At 38.5% G+C, this 22,705-nt stretch overlaps 1 long non-coding RNA gene across 3 annotated transcripts in view; it reads left to right on the forward strand.

Annotated features, from left to right (window-relative positions):
• Positions 1-22,705, forward strand: part of LOC117980058 (uncharacterized) — a 334,342-nt gene that overhangs the window by 150,708 nt on the left and 160,929 nt on the right. For 2 of the 3 annotated variants that reach the window (XR_010112019.1, XR_010112020.1), the window contains exon 3: positions 5,645-8,590. This is a non-coding gene — a long non-coding RNA (uncharacterized LOC117980058). Of the gene's footprint in view, positions 1-5,644; positions 8,591-14,578; positions 14,660-22,705 lie in introns of those variants that run through there. The other variant, XR_004671184.4, reaches the window with a different exon arrangement.

The following is a 22,705-nucleotide window of genomic DNA, read 5'->3' on the forward strand; positions in this document are numbered from 1 at the left end:
ACCTTCCTTCAGTAAAGGAAGGTCCTGGTCTGTTGTGGGACCCAAAATATGAATGAGGTCAAAAGATAGAATTAGTTAACGATGTAGTATCAAGCTTTGGAGTAAGACATAAGTCTTCCCCCAAATCATCCAGTTCAATCCTCTGGAAAACTGAGAGATGTAAAATATGGCAGAAATATTTTATCTAATTTAAGTAGCCATTAAGAGCCCTGTGCAGCATTAGGTTTACCACAAACAGAATGCTTTTAGTTTATTAATTCAGAACTGTTTTCTTACCCAACAAGTCCCTTCTTAAATGTCATTCAGGGAAGAAGTTTTTAAGCACTCAATATCTAAAGAGAGTCTATATCATTCTCATCATAATGTCTTAATTTCCTTTTTAGCAAATTTGACACCAGCATTTGTATTACTTGTTGATTTATTTGTATTTGACTGTCTCCCCATAGAATTTTACCTCAATCAGGATGAAGACCTTGTTTACCTTGTATATTACTGTATCCTTAGTGTACAGTGCCATACACAGTTAAAGGCTAAAAAATACATGATGAATGAATGAATGATGAATTTACAGAGTTTGTGGTCAGACCCAAGCTTATGTAATTTTCTTGAGAGCACGTAGGAAAGATATATGGGAAATTACGTTTGTAATAAGCTCTTCTCTTGATGATAATGATGAAGACCATTGTGATGAAGATGGTAACATCAGCTGCCTTGGCAGCTGCCATGTGGTAAACTGAAGTGAGCAGACCAAAAGAAATAAAAAGACACCGAAAGCACAACTTTAAATGATATCCTTTAATCTCTGGCTGCTGGGAAGAGCAGCCGCAGATAATCTAGTTTGTGTGCCAGGATCCCAAAAGAGCTGACAAACTATGAGCAAGATTAACTCTTAAGAAAAAAAAAGGTAAAGTCTCTGATAGCAACAGGTATTGTAAACAGTGGTCACTGTTGCTAATGAGAGAATGGGCTTGCTGTGTATCTGGGCCACAAAGACCTGCGCCTCTCCCAGGCTTCCCAGTGAGTCTTGTGAAGCGGCCCTGTCAATACTAGTCTTTTCCAAGGGGAAAGTCCAGGAGATCACACTCACCCATTTCTAGCTATTTTCTTATATAGCTCTAGTTTACTAAGAAAGACATACAGAGACATTTAGTGTAATTATTGTTACTACATTTTCTGCCATTAAAAATTATTTTATATAACTTAAAAGTGTATACTGTGTAAATAAAACTTTTTTCCACATGTCTACGGTACCTGGCAAGTCTCAGTTCATTATTTGTTGAAATGTTCACCTTAAGCTTTAGGAAATCTGCATATTTCTTGCTATTTATCCTTAAAACAGAACAAAACCTCAATTTAAAAAAAAAATTAGCTGGGTGTGGTATCTCATGCCTGTAATCCCAGGCTGAGGCAGGCATATCACTTGAACCCAGGAGTTCTAGACCAGCCTGGGCAACATAGTGAGACCCTGTCTCTACAAAAAAATACAAAAAATTACCCAGGCATGGTGGCATTTGCCTGTAATCCTAGTTACCTGGGAGATTAAGATGGGAGGATCACTTGAGCCTGGGAGGTTGAGGCAGCAGTGAGCCAAGATCGCACTGCCAATGGGAGACCCTATCTGAAAAAAACTGAAAAGGATTTAGACGTGTGTGAAGTTCATTCTACAATTCAGTGTGACACTTTTATAACCAAATGAGTACCAATACCCTTATGAACACACATATATAAAGGAAAGAAAATAAAGAGAGAAAGAAAAAGAAGAAAAAGAAATGTGGTTAAAACTCCTTGTTTCATTTTACTCTGACTTGATTATTTCCCAGGCCCAAATCTAGAACTGGAAGGTGGTGGCTTATTGTATCAGAGGTTAAGCTTGTGGCTTTTATTTCCTGCTCCATCTAGAACCAAGATGTCCAAAGAGTATGTTTGGAAGAACTTTTTTTTTTTTTTTTTTTTTTTTTTTTTTTAAATGATTTCTAGCTCTGTCTCTAGTCAGAGAATATGGAGGAGTTTGGGCCAACTCCAGAAAACAACTTCAATGTAGAAAACCATGGAGCGCAAGGTCCTGCTTCCATATATTTATTTTCGTGGAGCAGGTGGCAAGTTCTCAAAATAATTTTGTCTGTGAGATACAGATATTTCTGGGACATTTTCATAACCAGCTTCCTGCAGTAATTAGCTTCAGAGCTGGAGTATGCTAGAAACTACTGGGCCCTGGGCAGTAGTTAAATTAGGTGTGAACGTAAGCTGGGCTGATCTCCATTGTGTAGTTAAAAACCAAAGGTGGGCACAGAGAGAGTATTTGTTCTGCCCTTTCTTCACCCACTGCATTTTCATTTCCCCTTTCTCTACTCCAGAGGCCTAATAAAGGACTCTAATGTACGATACTCAACACAGCTTTAAAACATCCACGCAGAGTACAAAATTGTAGTAGGAATTTGGGTTTTGTTTTTCTTTTGAGTTTAATATGACTTCCTAGGTTCAGCGTACTTTGTAATATATTTCTTAAACCGCAGGATCATGAGGGCAAATTCCCTTGGGGGAAAGTGGCTCTGTGAGTTGATTAGCACCGTTTGCCTGCTTCCTAACCCTCTTCTGCTCAGGTATTAGTTGTTCAGACAGCTGAGCTTCAGCTCAGCTCTCCAGGTCCTGTGCTCCATTTTAATGCAAGCCAGTGATGCAAAGTCCCCGGCTTGGCTTGTCAGAACTTGATAGCTCTGTAAACACTGAAATCCTTGTTGCCATAACACCAGGAAAAATAATATGGGCTCCTGCATATAAATATAACGAAGGCCTTGGGGAATGGGAGCATTTCTAAATGACTTGAAGCTCTGTCACGGCATAATCTCTTATAAATAAATGTCAGTGTAGTCACTGAATGCAGACTGGATTTTTGCCTGACTACGGTGCTCAGCCTTCTAGACAATAGTTATGCTAAGGGATTATCTTTTAACATTGTGCAGTTATCTCCTTTGTTTGTTTTCTTTTTTCATTATTCACATAAGCCAAGGGAAATGAAAAGCATCTTATTTCAGGCAAAAAGGCCTGTGAATGATTAACTCTGGTTCCATGCGTTGGGACTTTGCATAGCAACCCCTTGGCTTGTAACGACAAAAAAGCTCAAGGCAGGAACAGCAGCCCAGGGACCTGAGACCAACGTTCTCAAATGAAGGTGGTGAGAAACAGATTAAGTATAAGCATTGTGTTTATGGGTAGAATTCTCTGTAGCTGGCCCATTTAATTTGGCATTCGTTTTACTGCACTTTTTTTGGTGAAGATGTGTTTTGCTGACCTTTACTCTTGCTTTTTGAATACATTTGAGAATTCAAGTGAAACTTGGCCATGATTATGGCATAATGTGGTTTATGTCACCATATTTTATGGGTTCTCTCTAATACTATCCCAAACTGGGCTAACTCTGGCTAATTTTATATTTAAAAATGGAAATAACAGATAGCTTCATAATAGCATGAAGGTTTAATTTTAGCTCAACTAAAACTTTGTTGGTAAATTTTGGCACTCTTGAAATTATATATAACAGAAAGCATTATATGAAATAAAGATAAACAAATGGTGTGATTATATAATTCGAATTAAAAGCCTATAAGTATGTAAAGAACCCAGATTGTACAAATATGAAATCTGAAATCAATATCAATTCCATATCCTTATATAGACATTTGGTGCTTAAACATTTATACAACAAGGTCCATTTAAAGATTCGAGTTAAAAGAGTTAGAAGAAAATGAAATATAAGCTAAGGACAGAAGAAACATTTGAGAATTTAGAAAAAAGCAGTATAGTTATAATTGAGCCAAAATATTTAGGACACTTCAATTTAGACTGCAAGTCAATCCAGATGTTTATTTATTAATGTTAATAATGTTTCCAGTGTTGTTATAGAATGCTAAATCCCAGGGGTTCTGCTTCTAAGTTTAAAGACAAATGCAATGATCTTTATTCTTTTCCAGCTCTGTTTTAATTTTAGGAGCTTTTCTATAGCCATGATTTTCCCATAAATGTGTTTGCAAAATCTCGAGCAGCTCCTGATGTCTTGCAGAAAGTCTGAGTGAAACACTGCTCTAGCAAAGCTTTCCACGTTCTGCATTGCTCTTCTTGCTTCCATGGCAATAAAGAGAGAAACTTGGCATAAGAATATAATCTGTTCCTGCCTGTTTCTCATCTGAAGTCATAAACCTCTGCCATCCCACCCAAGACTAGAATTTCAGCTGGCATGAAACAGCTGTCTGCTTACAGGTTTATTCCGGTAGTAACCAAAGACAAAACTATTTTAATTGAAGGCCCTAGGCTGTTCTCCAAACCCTCACAATCTCTGGGTCATCCCCAGGAAGAGACCATTGAGGAAAAGGTACAAGTTACATTCTTTCTTATAGTTTTTGACACACTGTATATTTATGAAGTTGAGAACATTTTACCCTTCTAATTTGACTACATTGGATGCCATGGAGAAAAGGAGGGTCACAAACTCAAAAGCCCTGAGGGTTCAGGCACACAAACTAAGTCAGCAGAGAGAGTAGGCTGCAGTGCATGGGTGGAGTGTCCTGTCCGAAGGGGCATCTGCTACTCTGCTTCACTTATTGCTACCATGTGGGAATGTGGAGGCCCAAGTTGCTAGATATTCTGATTTGTCAATAGAAGTTCTCAGTCCTGCTTTTTATGGGAATTCTGCATAGTTTTAAATGTGGGCAATTATTTTGAATAAAAATCAAAACATTATGAATGTTAACCCAAACATGGCTCTGGATTGGATGTCTGGGGCTGTTTGGGTTCAACCCCTAGACTTTGCTCTTGACTCACTACCGGTAGACTTTGCATTTATCATTTGCTTAGGTTCTATAACTGTCAAGTAGCATAATTTATTTACACATTTTCCTTCTTACTCTGGTTAGTACTGCATAAAGAACACAAGTTTTGGAGTTGGGGAGAGATGTAGATTTTACTAGTTCCAGATTTTACCAAATTGTGACTTGCAGCCTCTTAATCCCTTGAAAGCCTCTCTTATGCCATGCAGAAATGAAAACCTATTTTACAGGAAGTTTGGAGGATTAAATAAACTAATATGTAAAATAATTAGCCCAGCCCTACAGGTGCTCTTTGCTTAGTGTTACCATTCTGATCATTACTATTAAGAACAAACAATACCATAAAGTGATCCACTTTAGAAGACACAAGGACTCAATCAGAAAGAGTTTCTCTCAGTATAGGGAGAAGAGCCTCTTTGTAGATCTAACATGCAATATAATACAAAATTGTATCAAGAGCCATCTTCGTGTTCTTAAAGAATTTTGGGATTTTGTTGCTAGAGAAGACCTTGAGGAAACAGAAACTCTGACAACTAGAAATGACAGAAACATCAATTTCATCAGAGACATTAATATTTGGAACCATGACAAATAATGCTTTCCTTGAAATTCACTGTGACATATTAAGAACGTAACTTGTTATGAAAATAAAACCAAAGACTATATCTGGAACTATGTTGTAAAGTAAAAGAATGTAGGCTAAATTTTTTTCCTATCCATTTCTGTGGGATTATTTACTTTGGAAATAAATGGATGAAAGTCACTTAGAACATTTCCTGTTTTTTTTTTTTTTTTTTTTTTTTTTTTTTTTTTTTTGTACCCAGCCAGATCTGCTGTTAGAGGAGAATTCTTCTGTCCTAGCTGTGTCTCTGTGATCTGTGGATGAGGGTGGGAAAGCACCACTCAATCAATTGGGGTGTACAAAATGGAGTTTGAGAAGGTAAGTGATGTTTTCTCCATGCTTTCTGTTCAAAATTAAGTGCAATTAAATGCTTTTTTTTTTTTTTTTTTTTTTTTTTTTTTTTGAGATGGAGTTTCACCCTGTTGCCCAGGCTGGAGTGCAATGTGCAATGGTGCGATCTTGGCTCACTGCAACCTCCATCTCCCAGGTTCAAATTCTCCTGCCTCAGCCTCCCGAGTAGCTGGGATTACAGGCACCTGCCACCACACCCAGATAATTTTTGTATTTTTAGTAGAGAAGGAGTTTCATCATGTTGGCCAGGCTGGTCTCGAACTTCTGACCTTGTGATCCACCCACCTCATTCTCCCAAAGTGCTGGGATTGCAAGTGTGAGCCACTGCGCCCAGCCGCAATTAAATCTTTAACATTCAAAGGAAGAGACTTCCTTCTTTCCTTTTCCTGGAACAATGGAAAGTAATAACAGAAAATAAATCAGTCTAACAAATTGTCTAGTGGTAAAAACAAAACAGGGTACTGATGTAATATGGTTCAGTGTATCTTGGGTCTTTCACATGACATGTCCTCTTGCTTAATAAGAGTTCTTTGACAGTATGATATTGAGTGGTGAGATTGTGTAATGGATTATTTGAAGTGTTCATCTATAAGCCATTCATATATTTACTGACAAAACTCTTTTATTTTTAAAGCTTAATGGCAGTTAGTGGTGGTTATATAGGAGTCTGCCATAAACTCCATATCTATATATGGGAGTTTATTTAGTATTAACTCACACGACCACAAAGTCCCACCATAGGCCGTCTGCCAGCTGAGGAGCAAGGAGAGCCAGTCCAAGTTCCAAAACTGAAGAACATGGAGTCTGATGTTCAAGGGCAGGAAGTATCCAGCATGGGAGAAACATGTAGGCTGGGAGGCTAGGCCAGGCTCTCTTTTCACATTTTTCTGCCTGCTTTATATTCTAGCTACACTGGCAGCTAATGAGATTGTGCTCACCAGATTAAGGGTGGGTCTGCCTTTCCCAGCCCACTGACTCAAATGTTAATCTCCTTTGGCAACACCCTCACAGACATGCCCAGGATCAATACTTTGTATCTTTCAGTCCAATCAAGTTGACACTCAGTATTAACCATTGCAGTAATGAATAATAATATCTCCATCGACCGTAAGATAGGAACTATACTAGGCACTTAAAGGACATTGCTTATAATACTCATCACCCTTTATGTGGTGATATGGTTTGGCTCTGTGTCCCCACCCATATCTCATCTTGAATTGTACTGCCATAATTCCCACATGTTTTAGGAGGGACCCGGTGGGAGATAACTGAATCATGGGGGCAGTTTTCCCCATACTGTTCTCCTGGTAGTGAGTAAGTCTCATGAGATCTGTTGGTTTGAGCAGTTTCCACTTTTGCCTCTTCCTCATTTTCTCTTGACTGCTGCCATCCATGCAAGATGGGACTTGCTCCTTCTTGCCTTCCACCATGATGGTGATGCTTCCCCATCCATGTGGAACTGTAAGTCCAATTAAAGCTCTTTCTTTTGTAAATTGCCCAGTCTCGGATATGTCTTTATCAGCAGCGTGATAACGGACTAATAATACATGTAGGTCTTCATGTCCGTTATACAGAGGGGGTAAATGGAGTCTCAGGTATAAATGGCTTCCCTCAGGGCATGTAGATAATTATAGGAGGCTAGAATTGAGCCAGATTTGTTGTTCTAGGCTCCTCTACTGTACACTTTCTCAAGTATTTTAGGGAATAATTTGTCCCACTTGTGGGACAAATGAATTACTTAGAAATCATCAGCAGTGTCTGACAGACAGCAATCCAACAGCAAAAACAGAGGTAGAACAAGATCAGTTAACACATATCAGAGGGAAAATTATTCAAGATCCCTTGCTATTTCTTAGCAGAGAAGGAAAGGTATTCTTCCCCTCTTGCTGACTGTATACATGACATGAAAGGAAATGGAAAAGAATTGAAAATAAAATGGCAATGATAAGGTATAGAATAAAGAGAGAATGGGATTGACAAAAGCATAAAGAAACTAGCTTCCCCCTTTCCTTTTCTCTCATGAACTCAGGCTCTTAAAAATGAATTAAGGGGGCTGGGCGTGGTGGCTCATGCCTGTAATCCCAGCACTTTGGGAGGCCAAGGTGGGTGGATCATGAGGTCAAGAGTTCGAGACCAGCCTGACCAACATGCTGAAACCCTGTCTCTACTAAAAATACAAAAAAAAAATTAGCTGGGCGTGGCAGCACATGTCTGTAATCCCAGCTACTCAGGAAGCTGAGGCAGGAGAATTGCTTGAACCTGGGAGGCGGAGGTTGCAGTGAGCAGAGATCAGGCCACTGCACTTCAGCCTGGGTGACAGAGGGAGACTCCGTCTCAAAAAAAAAAAAAAAAAAAAAAAAGAATTAAGGGCTACTAAATTATTTGATTGTAGAAAATGTCACCTAACAGCACCTGGCATTCACTAGACAAGACATGGTCATTCAATAAATGTGTGAGCAAGTAAAATCTTTGGTAACTTTGTTTCCATTCTTTCTAAAGACTCTTTACTCCAAATACTTTTTTCAATCCTGGTTCAGATGTCCCCATGTTATGAAGAGTATTAGATGATAAATAAATCAAAGGGCCATCCTGAGTGCAGAAAGAAATTCTCATATCTCATTGCAGATAAATTAGCATGACAAAATGCCTCCACTCTTTCTTTTCCTTTGGAAAAAGATTTTGGGTTGTTTACTCATATGTCTGTGTATTAGTCTGTTCTCATGTTGCTATGAAGAAATATCCAAGACTGGATAATTTATAAAGGAAAGAGATTTAATTGACTCACAGTTCCACATGGCTGGGGAGGCCTCAGGAAACTTACAATTATGGCAGAAGGTACCTCTTGACAGGGTGGCAGGAAAGAGAATGAGTGCTGAGCGAAGGGGGAAGCTTCTTATAAAACCATCAGATCTTGCGAGAACTCACTCACTATCATGAGAACAGCATGAGCAGCATGATGGTTAAATTACCTCCCACTGGGTCCCTCCCATGACACATGGGGATTATGGGAACTACAATTCAAGATGAGATTTGGGTGGGAACACAGCCAAACCATACAATTCTGCCTTTGGCTTCTCTCAAATCTCATGTCCTCATATTTCAAAACACAATCATGCCTTTCCAACAGTCCCCCAAAGTATTCCAGCATTAACTCAAAAGTCCAAGTCCAAAGTCTCATCTAAGACAAGGCAAGTCCCTTCCACCTATGAGCCTGTAAAATTAGGAGCAAGTTAGTTACTTCCTAGATAAAATGGGGTACAGGCACTGGGTAAATACACCCATTCCAAATGGGAGAAATTGTCCAAAACAAAGGGGCTACAGGTCCCATGCAATTCCAAAATCCAACAGGGCAGTCATTAAGCCTTAAAATTCCAAAATGACCTCCTTTGACTCCATGTCTCATATCTAGGGCATGCCAATGCAAGAGGTGGGCTCCCATGGCCTTGGGCAGCTCTGCTCCTGTGGCTTTACAGGGTATAGCCCTCCTTCCAGCTGCTTTCACAGGCTGGCAATGATTGCCTATGGCTTTTCCAGGTACATGCTGTAAGCTGTTGGTGGATCTACCAGTCTGGGGTCTGGAGGACAGTGTCTCTCTTGTCACAGCTCCACTAGGCAGTGGCCCAGTGGGGACTGTGTGTGGGGGCTCCAACCTCACATTTTCTTTCCACACTGCTCTAGCAGAGGTTCTCCATGGGGGCTCCATCCCTGCAGCAAACTTCTGTCTGGACATCCAGGTGTTTCCATACGTCTTCTGGAATCTAGGTGGGATTCCCAAACCTCAATTCTTGACTTCTGTGCACCTGCAGGCTCAACACCATGTGGAAGCTGCCAAGGCTTGGGGCTTGCACCTTCTGAAGCCACAGCCTGAGCTATACCTTGACCCCTTTTAGCCACAGCTGGTACTGAAGCAGCCAGGATGCAAGGCATCAAGTCCCTAGGCTGCACACAGCAGGGGGGCCCTGGGCCTGGCCCATGAAACCATTTTTTTCTCCTAGGCCTCTGGGCCTGTGATGGGAGGGGCTGCCATGAAGGTCCCTGACATGTCCTGGAGACATTTTCTCCATTGTCTTAACATTCAGCTGCTTGTTACTTATGCACATTTCTGCAACAGGCTTGAATTTCTCCCCAGAAAAATTTTTTTTTTTTGATTGCATCATCAGACTGCAAATTTTCCAAACTTTTATGCTCTGCTTCCTCTTGAATGCTTTGCCACTTAGAAATTTTTTCTGCCAGATGCCCTAAATCATCTCTCTCAATCTCAAAGTTCCACACATCTCTAGGGCAGAGGCAAAATGCTGCCAGTCTCTTTGCTAAGGCATAACAAGAGTTACCTTAGCTCCAGTTTCCAACAAGTTCCTCATCTCCATTTGAGACCACCTCAGCCTGGACTTTATTGTCCATATTACTGTCAGCATTTTGGTTAAAGCCATTCAACAAGTCTCTAGGAAGTTCCAAACTTTCCTACATCTTCCTGTCTTCTGAGCCCTCCAAGTCTCTAGGAAGTTCCCTATTTTCCCACATTTTTCTGTCTTCTTCTGAGCCCTCCAAACTGTTCCATCCTCTGCCTATTACCCAGTTCCAAAGTTGCTTCCACGTTTTTGGGTATCTTTATAACAGCACTTCACTATCTGTGGTACCAATTTACTGTATTAGTCTGTTCTCACACTGCTATAAAGAACTGCTCAAGACTAGGTAGCTAATAAAGGAAAGAGATTTAATTGACTCACAGTTCTGCATGGCCGGGGAGGCCTCAGGAAACTTAGAATTATGACAGAAGGCACCTCTCCACAGGGTAGCAGGAGAAAGAATGAGTGCTGAGTGAAGGGGGAAGTCCCTTTTAAAACCATCAGATCTCATGAGAACTCACTCACTATCAGGAGAACAGCATGACAAGCATGAGGGTAACCACCCCTATGATTAAGTTACCTCCCTCGGGATCCCTTCCATGACACATGGGGATTATGCAAACTATAATTCAAGATGAGATTTGGGTGGGGACACAGCTAAACTATATCAGTCCATCTAAACAATTATTTTTGTTGTTACTTTAGAACATCCAGATGGGGCTCTTAAGAGTGAGGAAATCATATAAAGTTTGGTTCTATGAAGAGAAGCAAAGAAGGCAAGGTGAAATCACAGAAGGCCAAGTTTATTACTTATATTAGTTCACAGAGATGAAGTTCCAGGCACCGTACCTTCCTTGTGGCTATAGATGTCACTATCTCAAGAATCATGTAGATGAGTAGTTCTGAGTTTCCCATCAAGTTCCTGAATCAGAATTGCTCAGGGGAGGGAGAGGCATATCTTTTTCACTTTATGAAGGTTCCACAGGTGGTTCTGATGTGCAACCTAGGTCATATAGCTGACTTAGACCCTTTAGGTAATTCACTCCAGATTTTTTCCTCATTCATTCCAAATGAACACACACTACTGCACGATTTTTACATCAGGTACTCAGATCACAACAATGAGAATACAGCAAAGGGATTCTAAATAAAATAATATAAAATTCATCAAAATATGCTTCCCTCCAAAACATTGTGATTTTTGAACTAGATGTGATAAAATGGAAGCAGAATCTTGAAAGTGCACATGTAATTAAGGTCAAAACAACAACGTTAGTAAAGTCAGATCCCTGATCAAAATTCCAGAGAGTGGGATGTTTGAAAGTTCACCAAACTAATGTGCCTGATTTGACCCTCATGATTTTTCACCTAAGAGGTTAGGGATGCTGGCAGCAGAGTTGCAAATAAGCTTGGAGCTTTAGGAAAAATAAAATTTCAGAGGGGGAAGGATGAGGAGGGGAAGAGAGAGAGGGAGGGAGAAGAGGCACCAACATGAACTGATGTAAAGTGAAGAATATCCTGGGGAAATAAAAGGAGGACCTCTATTGAAAAGAAGAGCCAAGAACATTAGAGTAACTAAGAATGAACCAATAAATGTGGGATGCTCCTGAGATGCTGGGGGCATATGATCGAAAGGCAGTTATGATAGAAGCTGAGCAAGTGACGGTAAGGCCAAGGCAGAGGACCCAACAGTTCCAGGGAGTGGATTGAGAACTCAATCTGCAGCAGTAAGTGAAAATAGAAGAAACCAGTGAAGACAGATGCCCCCAAGGGTCAGGGTTAGGAGAGTTGCTTGTGATAAGAAATGATATTAACCCAGAGAGGGCTTGGAAGAGGCTGATGCTCAACCCTCAAAAAGCCAAGTAACAGGACATTATATCCTTCTAACTCCACTCATCATTTTAGGATACAGTTTTTATCTTAAAAGTCCTTTTTTATTGTAGTAAAAATAGTGGTCCACTTGGAAAAACTATGCATTCAGCTCCCAGTAGATGCTCTGGGTATGATGAATGGCCAGAAGGAAGAAAGGGGAAAGGTCAGGGGCATGGTCTTTGGGAGAGAAAACCACCCCCTTTTGTCATCAGATAGCTACTGGAACTTTGCAGGGGAAGGATTATCTGGGATGTAAGTCAGAGGTTGTGTATCAGAGATGGAAACCTCCAGGTCCAGAGTTCAGAGGACAGAATTGTGGGAAGATAAGAGGGTGTGTACATGACATTTGGAGAGGATAGGCATGAAAGAACCTGATAGAGATAATCCACAGTGGAAGGGCTGCAGTACCTCCAGAGCAAGCGTGGACTATAAACAGAAAACAGGAAGAGGAGCCTGGGGAAAACAGAATCCAGAAAGCACACTGGAGAAAAGAAAACTCTTAATGCCTGGAAGAGAACTAAAGACTCATCAGAAACTTCTTGAAAGGACACCTCAGGAAGATGCCGGCTGAGGTGGTGGCTGAGGAGGCATCCAGTTGCTCTGCCACTCTTTTGACCTGAAGTGAAATAGAAGGTCTGGGGTTATGCAGGTAAAGATCCCTTACACATCCTGGAATCTCAGAGTATCAGCCTAGACCTGGGGAAAGAGGGAGGTGAGACTAGGTCAGAATTCTAAGAAGTGAAGCCTCTTTGGGATACAAAATAAAAGTAGTACAAGGGAGCCCCTTGTGGAACTTTTTAAATACCCAAGACTGTTGACAAGTTGGGACAATTCTGTGACAGATCTCATAAGATAGAAAGTTTATGTTTACATTTAGCAAACTTGATGTGTTGGACTGTGGCTGGGGTGAAGGAGGGGATGACACTGTGAAGACCAGGAAGAGATGAAAGGCCATAACTCAAAAGGTATAAGTTCACGAAGAGGAATTTTCCCCTTATTGGTCGTGAAAGGACCATGTAAATGACCCCAGGCTTAGTGAAGTGGGAGCACCATAAGATAAGTCTCTTCTGTGGTGTTCTGGTCTTGACAACAAAAATATTTTAAATAAATTGGTTAAAGAGCATAAGAAATTGTGTAAGCATTAAGGAAAAAGTATAACTAGCTTCTATTTAGCTTCATATAAGGATATAACATAAAATATTTTCCAAAAACTAGGACAAAATACATTGAAGTACTATTTGAATATCATTGGTGTTTTCCAGTGGAAAGAGAAATTTATATTGAAAATGTCAACTTTACAAAATAAAGAAGTGTTTAGAACTGTTCATCACTACAGGTAGGCATGCTCTATCAGATAGTATACCTTGAGCAAGAAGACTTTATGGTGATTTGAATCAACAAAACACCATATCTTGTTCAAAAAAGGTGCTCAATATGTGTTTGAGTGGATAAAATGAGTATATGTTGAGTAGAGAAATTAAAGAATAAATTAAAGACATAGTTGTATATTCCACTTGGGAAGTCTTTCTCCAGGGATGGGTTAGCTGCCCTTCCAGGGGCTCCCATTCTACCATGGGTATCTCCTATCCTATCCTGTCCTGTCCTGTCCTGTCCTACTTTATGCTATGTTCTCTAATAAACTATAAGCTACTTGAGGTTAGGAACTAGTTCTTATTCTTCATGATAACTGTAGCCCTGACCATAGTGCTCTGCACATGGTAGATATTCAAGAAATAGTTGTATAAATGAATGGCATTTAAGCTTAAGCCAAATGCTAAATTAGCATCATACCTGGGAGATTAAGAGGGGTTAATTTTTTAGGGGTTAATACTTGAATGTTTTTTAGAAAGTCCATTAAGGAGCTATGATAAGAGAGAAGCAGAGGAACAATTCGGACAGTGTTATTATTTTAATTTGACCATATATTTGGAATGGAAAATGGATTGTAATGATTCAGAGCAAAGAATTCCTTTCTTGGAAATGAAAGGCTGGAAAATGAAGCATGGAGACATACTTCTTATTGAAAACACAGCAGGGGAGTGTCCTTCCCCCTAAAATCATTCAGACTGTCAGATTAAACATATATTATTTCTTAAAAAAATATTCCCAGAGGAAATCCAGCATCTATCTCCCCCTACTGGTGTCATATTAAGAGTGATGTCTGACTGTTTTCCCTTGAAATGAGGAATGTTCTAATTAAGATGAACATTTTAATTTGTTATTTGGACAAAAAAAACTTATATAAAACTTAAGCATTCTACAATGGACATTTGTGTTGTAATGAGCTTTAGCAATATTTGAGATATACATTGTTTCATCACACATAAAGAATGGTTAACTATTCTGGCTAGTTCATCTGCCATTAACAGATTTATATGACAATGGATTGTAACTGATTGATACAATGAAAGTTTTATTTACTACAGAAAATTTCAAACATATACAAAATATAAAGAATAATATAATTCTTTACATATACATACATATAATGGGAACTTCCATGTCCCATTATCTAGCTCCAACAAACAAGTCATAACTAATCTTGTTTCATTTATTACTTCCCCAAGGTCTCACATCCAGGTCGTTTTGAAGCAAAGTCCAAGCATTGTATCACTTCATCTGCAAATATTTCAATAAGTACCCAAAAGGTAAGGATGCTTAAAATATCCTCATAATATCATTATTATGCCTAATAGTTTTTTTTAAATCAATTATCTAGTCAGTGTTTATGTTTCCACAATTGTTTTAAATTTTGTCATTATTTATTTTATAGCTTGTTAGAAACAGGCTTTTAATAAGAGCTATAGATTATAATTGTTTGATATGTTTCTTAAATCTCATGGAATTGTAAATTCTTCCTCTATCAATTTTTTCTTTTAAAAAATATAATTATTTTTATTTTTAAAATAGATTTAGGGAATATAACTTTTTTCTTGCATTTTTTTTTTTTTTTGCTAAAACTGCATCATTTGTATTCTGTGTTGTGTCTTATATAATGTGCCACAATCTGGAATTTGCTGCCTGGATCCCCATGGCATCGTATAAGACATTCATCTGTCCCTTGTATTTCTTGTAAATTGGTAGTTAGATCCAGAGGCTTAAGTTTATTCAGGTTTGATTTTTTTTTTTTTGCAAGAAGCTGTTATGCACTTTCATCACTCAAAGTTTGGCAGCAATTGAAGTTCATCATCTACTCCAGACTCTCTAGAGCAGCATTCGCTAATACAAATTTCTATGGTGATGGAAGTATTCTATATCTGTTCTATCTAATATGGTAGCCACTAGCCACACATAGCTACTAAGCACTTGAATTGTGGCTAGTGTGGCTGAGAAATTGGCTTTTTTATTTAAAAACTTTTAATTACTTTTAATTTAAATAGTCACATGTGGCTAATGATTACCATAGTGGATAATATAGCTCTTGACTCATTAATTCATTAATGGCTAAAAAATAATAATCTTATTTTATAATTTTTTCTTCATTAATTAAAATATTTTTATAAAGAGAAACTTCCTCTTATCAACTGAATTGTTGCCATGAGATTCAGTTCATACAATACAGGCAGAAAAGTAGTTTAATTTTCCCCCATATTTATCAGTTATCAAATAATGAGTTGATTCCCTAGTGTTCTCCAAAGGTGACCCAAGGAGATTTTTTTCGTTATGAAGTCATATTTTGTATTTTAATTCATTGTAATTATTCTTATTGATGCTCAAATTGATCTAACCTTGGCCAGAGAGAACCTATTTCTTTTGAGTGCTCTTCATATGATCCTGTGAATATCAGTGTCCTGACTTCATCTACGTTGTTCCAGGGTCATCTTATACATGGCCTGTCTCATGTCTAAAATTAGCCATTTGTCCAAGAAGCCCTGATTCCAGTTAGTAGTCTATTTCAAGAACATATCTGGACACTTGGGGTGATCATTGCTATTGGGTTGGTAATTGTTCTAGCTTGATAAAAACACAACTAGAAATAGATTTTTTTAAAAGATAAACTATATCATAAATTTATCTTGAAAAATTCAACTTAAAGTCAGGCAATGGAATTGTCTTTGATTTTAACTTTTTTTTGTTTTTATGATGAAAACATGGAATTTTAATAACATTAATTTAGTTACCCATTTCCTTTATGCCACAATATATACACGGTAATTTCAGAATAAACAATACCAACAATGCCAGCAACAAAATTATTATTGAGAAAGTATAAGTTTTTTTTTTGATTTTGCATAATTTTTGTCCTTAGGGTCCTTCTCACGGATGACATTTTATTGTATTTTAGGTTTATTTGAAGTAGTTCATCCTTGTGTGGTTTTGCCACAAACTGGATACACTTTTATATTTCTTTCATTTTATTTTTAGATAAATGAGATATCTTTTTAAGAAATGTAGTTTAATTTTATGATTATGTAAGATATTTATAAATGTGGTTTGACAGTAAAATCTATAAAACAAAGTATTCAAAGATGTTTAGATTCTCTATCTCCTTAACTCAATTTCCTCACTCCAAGGATTTATTTAAAAACATTTACGATTTAATCCTTCATTTATTGTTATTAGCAAAGATGTGTATATATTTTTATCCTTCTTATATTAACCATAATATACTATATAAAATTTCTCCCCTACTCTTTGTAAAAACTAAATGTATCCTGGAGATCACTGAATAATAATATGTAGAGATTGGTCTCATTTCTTTTTACAGCTGCATGTGTTCTGTATTTCATTCAATAATTGCCTCCCCCCAGCAACCCTTTTTTTAAGAGACAGAGTCTTGCTCTGTCACCCAGGCTGGAGTGCAGTGGTGTGATCATAGCTCACTGCAGCCTTGAACTCCTGGGCTCAGGTGATCTACCTGTTTCCAAGTTGCTTGACTACAGGTGCTCACCACTGTGCCTGGCATTTTTGCATTGTTTGTAGAGACAGGGTCCTGCTATGTTGCCTAGGCTGGTCTTGCACTCTTGGCCTTGAGTGATCCTCGCACCTTGGCCTCCCAAAGTGCTGGGATTATAGGTGTGAGCTACCACTCGTGGCTAATAATCCGCTTATTAATGAGCAGTTACGTTGTGGAAAGTTTTTTTTTTTCCAAATGATAGCTGCAGTAGCAGTAGCAACAGCAGCAGCAGCATCAAATATGTTACCTTTCTCCATAATCTTTGCTTATTCACTAGGTTTATGTAGGTATTCATAAAAATTTAAAACATAAATACGTTATATTAATGACCCAAGACAAGTGTTGGTAAGAAACTAAGGTACATTAATGCAAAGTTATAGGTCTTGGTATCCTCAAACTCAAATAAAATATTTTAATTTTCATTAATTATCCCATTAGGGGACTGATTAGTATTTTTCTGATTTTCAGACTTCCTAGGATAGAGCTTGGAAAGGTTGGAAAAGTAAGGATGATTGAACTTGAAAGGTGTGAATGAAAGAAGAATTATCTTTTGGGATGGAGAATAGTAGCTGTTTTCAAAGAAGATTTTATTTTATCTTTCATTTTTGGCCTATAAGTTTTGCAGAGAATCTGTGATTAGAGTATTTAGTAAAGTACTATGTAATTATTGTTCTGTTATTTGGACACATGTTTAAACTAGAATTTTGAAGATAGCAATTAGCAATAATTATGTATGTTCTAGCCACTTTATTCATTCTACCTCTTTTACCTTATACTTTAAAGATATCTATATGGTAAAAGGTAAGTGGCAACTGAATAATCACAAATACATCAACAAGTAAAGAGATGCTTTGTTTTATTGAGTGCATTCTTATATTTTCTCTTTTGCTGGAATAATAAGTGGGGTTTTAAACTGATCTGTTCTAACATTGTTTTTCCTCATTTTCTCTCTATTTAGAGGGTTTCAGTAGGTTTTCATACATTCTCACTTAATTAGTTAGAAGCTGTTATAATTTTTAAAATAATACTCTAGTTCTAGTTATTCCATCATGAGCTGATTCTATTTATACAACAAATAAATACTAATTAAAACTACTCTATAACCTTGAACTGTACATTAGGGAAGTTATACCTATGGTGGATGACTGAAAAGAGAGTCCAGGATAAACTGATACATCTAATTGCACATAGTAGCCTTCGAATCAAGACTCTCAAATAGTAAAATGCACTAAGCCAATATGGATGGGAATAGCCTCCTGCTGTTTTCCCAACTATTTGAATTTTTAATATCTTCTCTTATAGCTATATACTTTTGGTTCATTTATGCTAGTGGTGTTATCAGTGAATGTATTTTTAGATTCTGTATTCCATATTTTAGATTCTGTATTCCATATTTAATGAAATTTTATTTATAGGAAAGAAAGAATGGGTATGCATAAGGACCTAATCAAAGAGGCCTCTGACACCTGTTGAGCAGTTGTGTGAGTGTGTGACTATCTGTGGAAAAGAACATCAGAGGGAAACGATGTTTAAAGCCCTTGATTAGTTAGCAGAGAGAATGAAGCAAGCCAAGTGCTTTACACAAAGTGACAGAAATGAAGGTAGAAGAAACAGTTACAAATGGTGGTGGTACTAGAAGTAAGCTTCCCATAACTTCTACTCCGAACTTCAAGAAGGCTGTGGCTTTGTGGATATTCTTCCTTTGGCAGTCTACTAAAGTAGAAGAACTGGAATATTAATAGTATTGAATTCTAGCTCTTCAAAAATATCACCAAAACAATCTGTTGTTTATAAAAGCTGAGTTTATTCTTACCATCGTAAGGAAAAGAACTGCCTTGACAGAGTCTTACTAGTCTTGGAATGAGGATGGCAAAGTTGGGATTCTTAGGAGGTTTGGGGTCTAGTATGAGGTGAGTTTTCATTGTGGAGGCTTGCTTGATCAAGGTTGAGTAAGGTGGGTGTAAACAGCAAGGCTAGGGCATTGAGGTGAGGAAATTCAGAGACTTAGGAGGTAAACTATAATTTCATACTGTGTATGGAAGAGTTGAACAATGCGATATTAATTTAATGGGGTTCTTGGAAAGTTCCTGGGAAGATTAGTAATTTGCAACTTTTATCTTACTGGGCTATGGTTTCTTGGAATAGTAAGGTAATGATAAAACAAATACTATATGTGATTATTAGCCAAATTAATCAAGTTTATGATTTCGTTGGTTGCTTCTCAGAATTTTTTTAAAGATTCCAGAGAAATCTACTGGGATGTGAGCACAACATTCTTAACCTAAAACAGCATATGTTCACCCTTTGTAGCTTGACATTCTGTCTAGAGCAATGATCCCCAACCTTTTTGGCACCAGGCACTGGTTTCGTGGAAGACAGTTTTTCCATGGACAGCGGTAGTGAGGGATGATTTCGGGATGAATTTGTTCCACCTCAGATCATCAGGCATTAGATTCTTATAAGGTGTGTGCAACCTAGATCCCTCACATGCACAGTTTCACGATAGGGTTTGTGTTCCTATGAGAATCTAATGCTGCTGGAGGAGGAGGTGGAGCTCAGGCGGTAATGGCCCCTTGCCTGCTTTTCACCTCCTGCTGTGTGGCCTGGTTCCTAACAGGCCACGGACCAGTGCTGGTCCACGGCCTGGGGACTGGGGATCCTGGTCTACAGTGTCTCTGTTCTGAACAACTGCCTGTCTTATTTCATGAATCTCTCATGTAAGGAATTCTATAGACTTGGTGTCATTGTTTAACTATCTCCCTTGAACTATGGCCTGTAGGATTCTGCCTGTTTTCTAGTCCTTTTGTAAAGCATCAAGAGAAGAGGTGTGAGGAGACAAGGAATTAATACAGAAATCTCCCTGAATAGTTAGGTTCAGTTTTTCTTCTTCTTAAATTAAGTTTTCTAATGATCTCTTTTTTCTTGAGGGGAAACTCATGGGGCAAAATGGACTCTAGGTGATGTCAGAGATCATGCTAAAGGTAGGAATCCATTTACCAAGATAACAATCCTTGTTTAATTTTTAGTAGGAGCCTATTGATTTTTGTTCAATAAATCCAATACCAGTGACTGGGGACTACCCAGTGATTTGATTTTGGTCCGTATGTGGTTATCAAATACTCCCATGTGGTTATCAAATAGTGTTCTAAAGTTTGGTGCTCCTCATCAAGAATGATGTTTCACCAGGCAATGACATTTGTATTGTTGAAATTATTTGGTAGATATAAAGCAAAAGTGAAGTATGTTTATTTATATGATATGTGAAAATGATACAGCCTCCAAATACATACCATCTGTTTTCTAGTTCTCTTTTAATTTCTATTTCTGTGAACATTTGGATATAAAAGGTTTTACCCTCAAAACGTTCTAGAATATTCTTTTGGTGGAGACAGGAATCTTCTTTCCTAAGTATGATGTGATGCTGTGGGTAAGATTACCATCTGGTTGACCTGTTGTGCATTTTCTAGCTTAAAAAAAAATAACCTAAGGGTTGAATCCAGTTACCCAAGAAACTAACTGATTCACTACAGGGAACTGGTACCAAGGGAAGCTAGATGACTCTCAAGTGAAAATGTGCAAACTCCACGTTGATTTTCCAGCTAATGACTAAGTTGTAGTCACATATTGGACTTATACCATAAAATGACTAAGCATGTGAAAAGCAACATTAAGAATAGCAGCCCTAAAGATAATATAGAAGTAACATAGTAGGCTGGGCGCGGTGACTCACGCCTGTAATCCCAGCACTTTGGGAGGCTGAGGCAGGTGGATCACGAGGTCAGGAGATGGAGACCATCCTGACTAACACGGTGAAACCCCGTCTCTACTAAAAATACAAAAAATTAGCCGGGTGTGGTGGTGGGCGCCTGTAGTCCCAGCAACTCGGGAGGCTGAGGCAAGAGAATGGCGTGAACCTGGGAGGCGGAGCTTGTAGTGAGCTGAGATTGCGCCACTGCACTCCAGCCTGGGTGACAGAGCAGGACTTCATCACAAAAACAAAAAAAAAAAATAGAAATGACATAGTAAAAGATAACTTTAGATGAGCAAAAGAGGAAAGAAAGTGGCTAGGAAACAAAGAAAGTAAAAGAATGCAGATTACAACATAACAATCTGTGGAATTATTTCATAAATATGGGATGGAAGTGGCCACATCTCGTGCAGTCATCTTGATCTGAAATTTTTGGGTCTTGGGTCTCTTTTGATGACCATTTGTTCCTGTATGGTTCCTAAAAATACTCACATTTTTCCAGTAAAACCTGTCTTCTAGATTATATATTCCTTTTGAGTTCATTATTATGAAACCCAGAGTTTTGCTGTTATGTTAGTTCTTAACAGAACCTGATGGGATCTCATCCATCAGGGTTCAAGGACTGTCTTTCTCTGATCTCACTTCCAAAAAACCAGGTCTCTAGATTTCAGACCACAGGAGGATGTTGAAGAAAGTTTGCCTGTGTGGTTGATGATAACACTGAGTTTATTTTGTGAATGCTGTGGAGTATTTGGCCATAGTTGCTAGGAATAATATATGGAGTCCAGAATTGGATGATAGTCCTAGATGAATGCGCTGACCTATTACTAAGTGGAGTTTGTAAGGGGGAAGTGATGAACTCCAGATGAGTTGGTCTTATTGTCATTAAGGTGAATGACCTTAGACCAAGGATTGGTAAACTTTTTCTGTAAAGGGCCAGGTAGGAGATATTTTAGACTTAGCAGGCCATGTGGTGTTTGTGGCAATTACTCAACATGAAAGCAGATATAGACAATATAAAAACAACTTGGCTGAATGTGTTCCAGTAAAACATGATTTACAAAATACAAACATTGGGCTGAATTTGGTCCAAGGATCTTATTTCCCTACCTTAGAGCACTTTGGCCTTATGCTTGCTTTTAGCTTTCTGATGTACCCTAGGTATTGGGAGGACAAGAAGCAAACAGCCATTGGGAGGATCTATACAAGCAAGCAGTTTTGTGCTGCTAAATTTGGATTTTGGGGGAAAGACAACTATCTTTGTTTACTAAGATACCAAGGATGCTCAGTTATTCATTCATTAATTCCATTATGTGAAGCCTACTGTGTGACAAGTCCTGGAGATACAAAGATGAAAGGTGAAGGCCCTGGTCTCAAAGGAGCTTTCTTTCCTTAAGATTTTATAAATAGATACTCACGGCATGATAGGATATGGTGAGAAACAGTGTGCTAATTTGTTGTCAATAAAGTGAACTCAGGATCTAAGCCAGGTGTGCATGTGTGTGTGAGTATATGTGTGGATAAGGCCAAGTCTCTGCAAAAAAAGTGTTATCTTGGCCAGACACGGTGACTCACACCTGTAATCTCAGCACTTTGGGAGGCTGAGGTGGGCGGATCACGAGGTTAAGAGATCGAGACCATCCTGGCCAACATGGTGAAACCCCGTCTCTACTAAAATGCAAAAAATTAGCTGGGCATGGTGGCATGCGCCTCTAGTCCCAGCTACTCAGGAGGCTGAGGCAGGGGAAGCACTTGAACCCGGGAGGCGGAGGTTGCAGTGAGCTGAGATCGTGCCACTGCACTGCAGCCTGGCAACAGAGCAAGACTCCATCTCAAAAAAAAAAAAAAAGTGTTATCTTCCCTTCCTTTTCTTCTTTTTCTCATTTCTTACGTATAATATAATAATGCTGTGTTTTGAAGGCAAACTTTCAAATGCCTTTGGATAGTTGTGGGGATTTTGCATCCCTTTGCTACAAAACATGTCTTTCAGAAGATGTTGAAGACAAATCCTTCTTTAAAGCCCATTCGTCTATGGGCATCATTGATAAG

Source organism: Pan paniscus, chromosome 3 (assembly GCF_029289425.2).
Source record: "Pan paniscus chromosome 3, NHGRI_mPanPan1-v2.0_pri, whole genome shotgun sequence".
NCBI classification, from domain to species: Eukaryota; Metazoa; Chordata; class Mammalia; order Primates; family Hominidae; genus Pan; species Pan paniscus.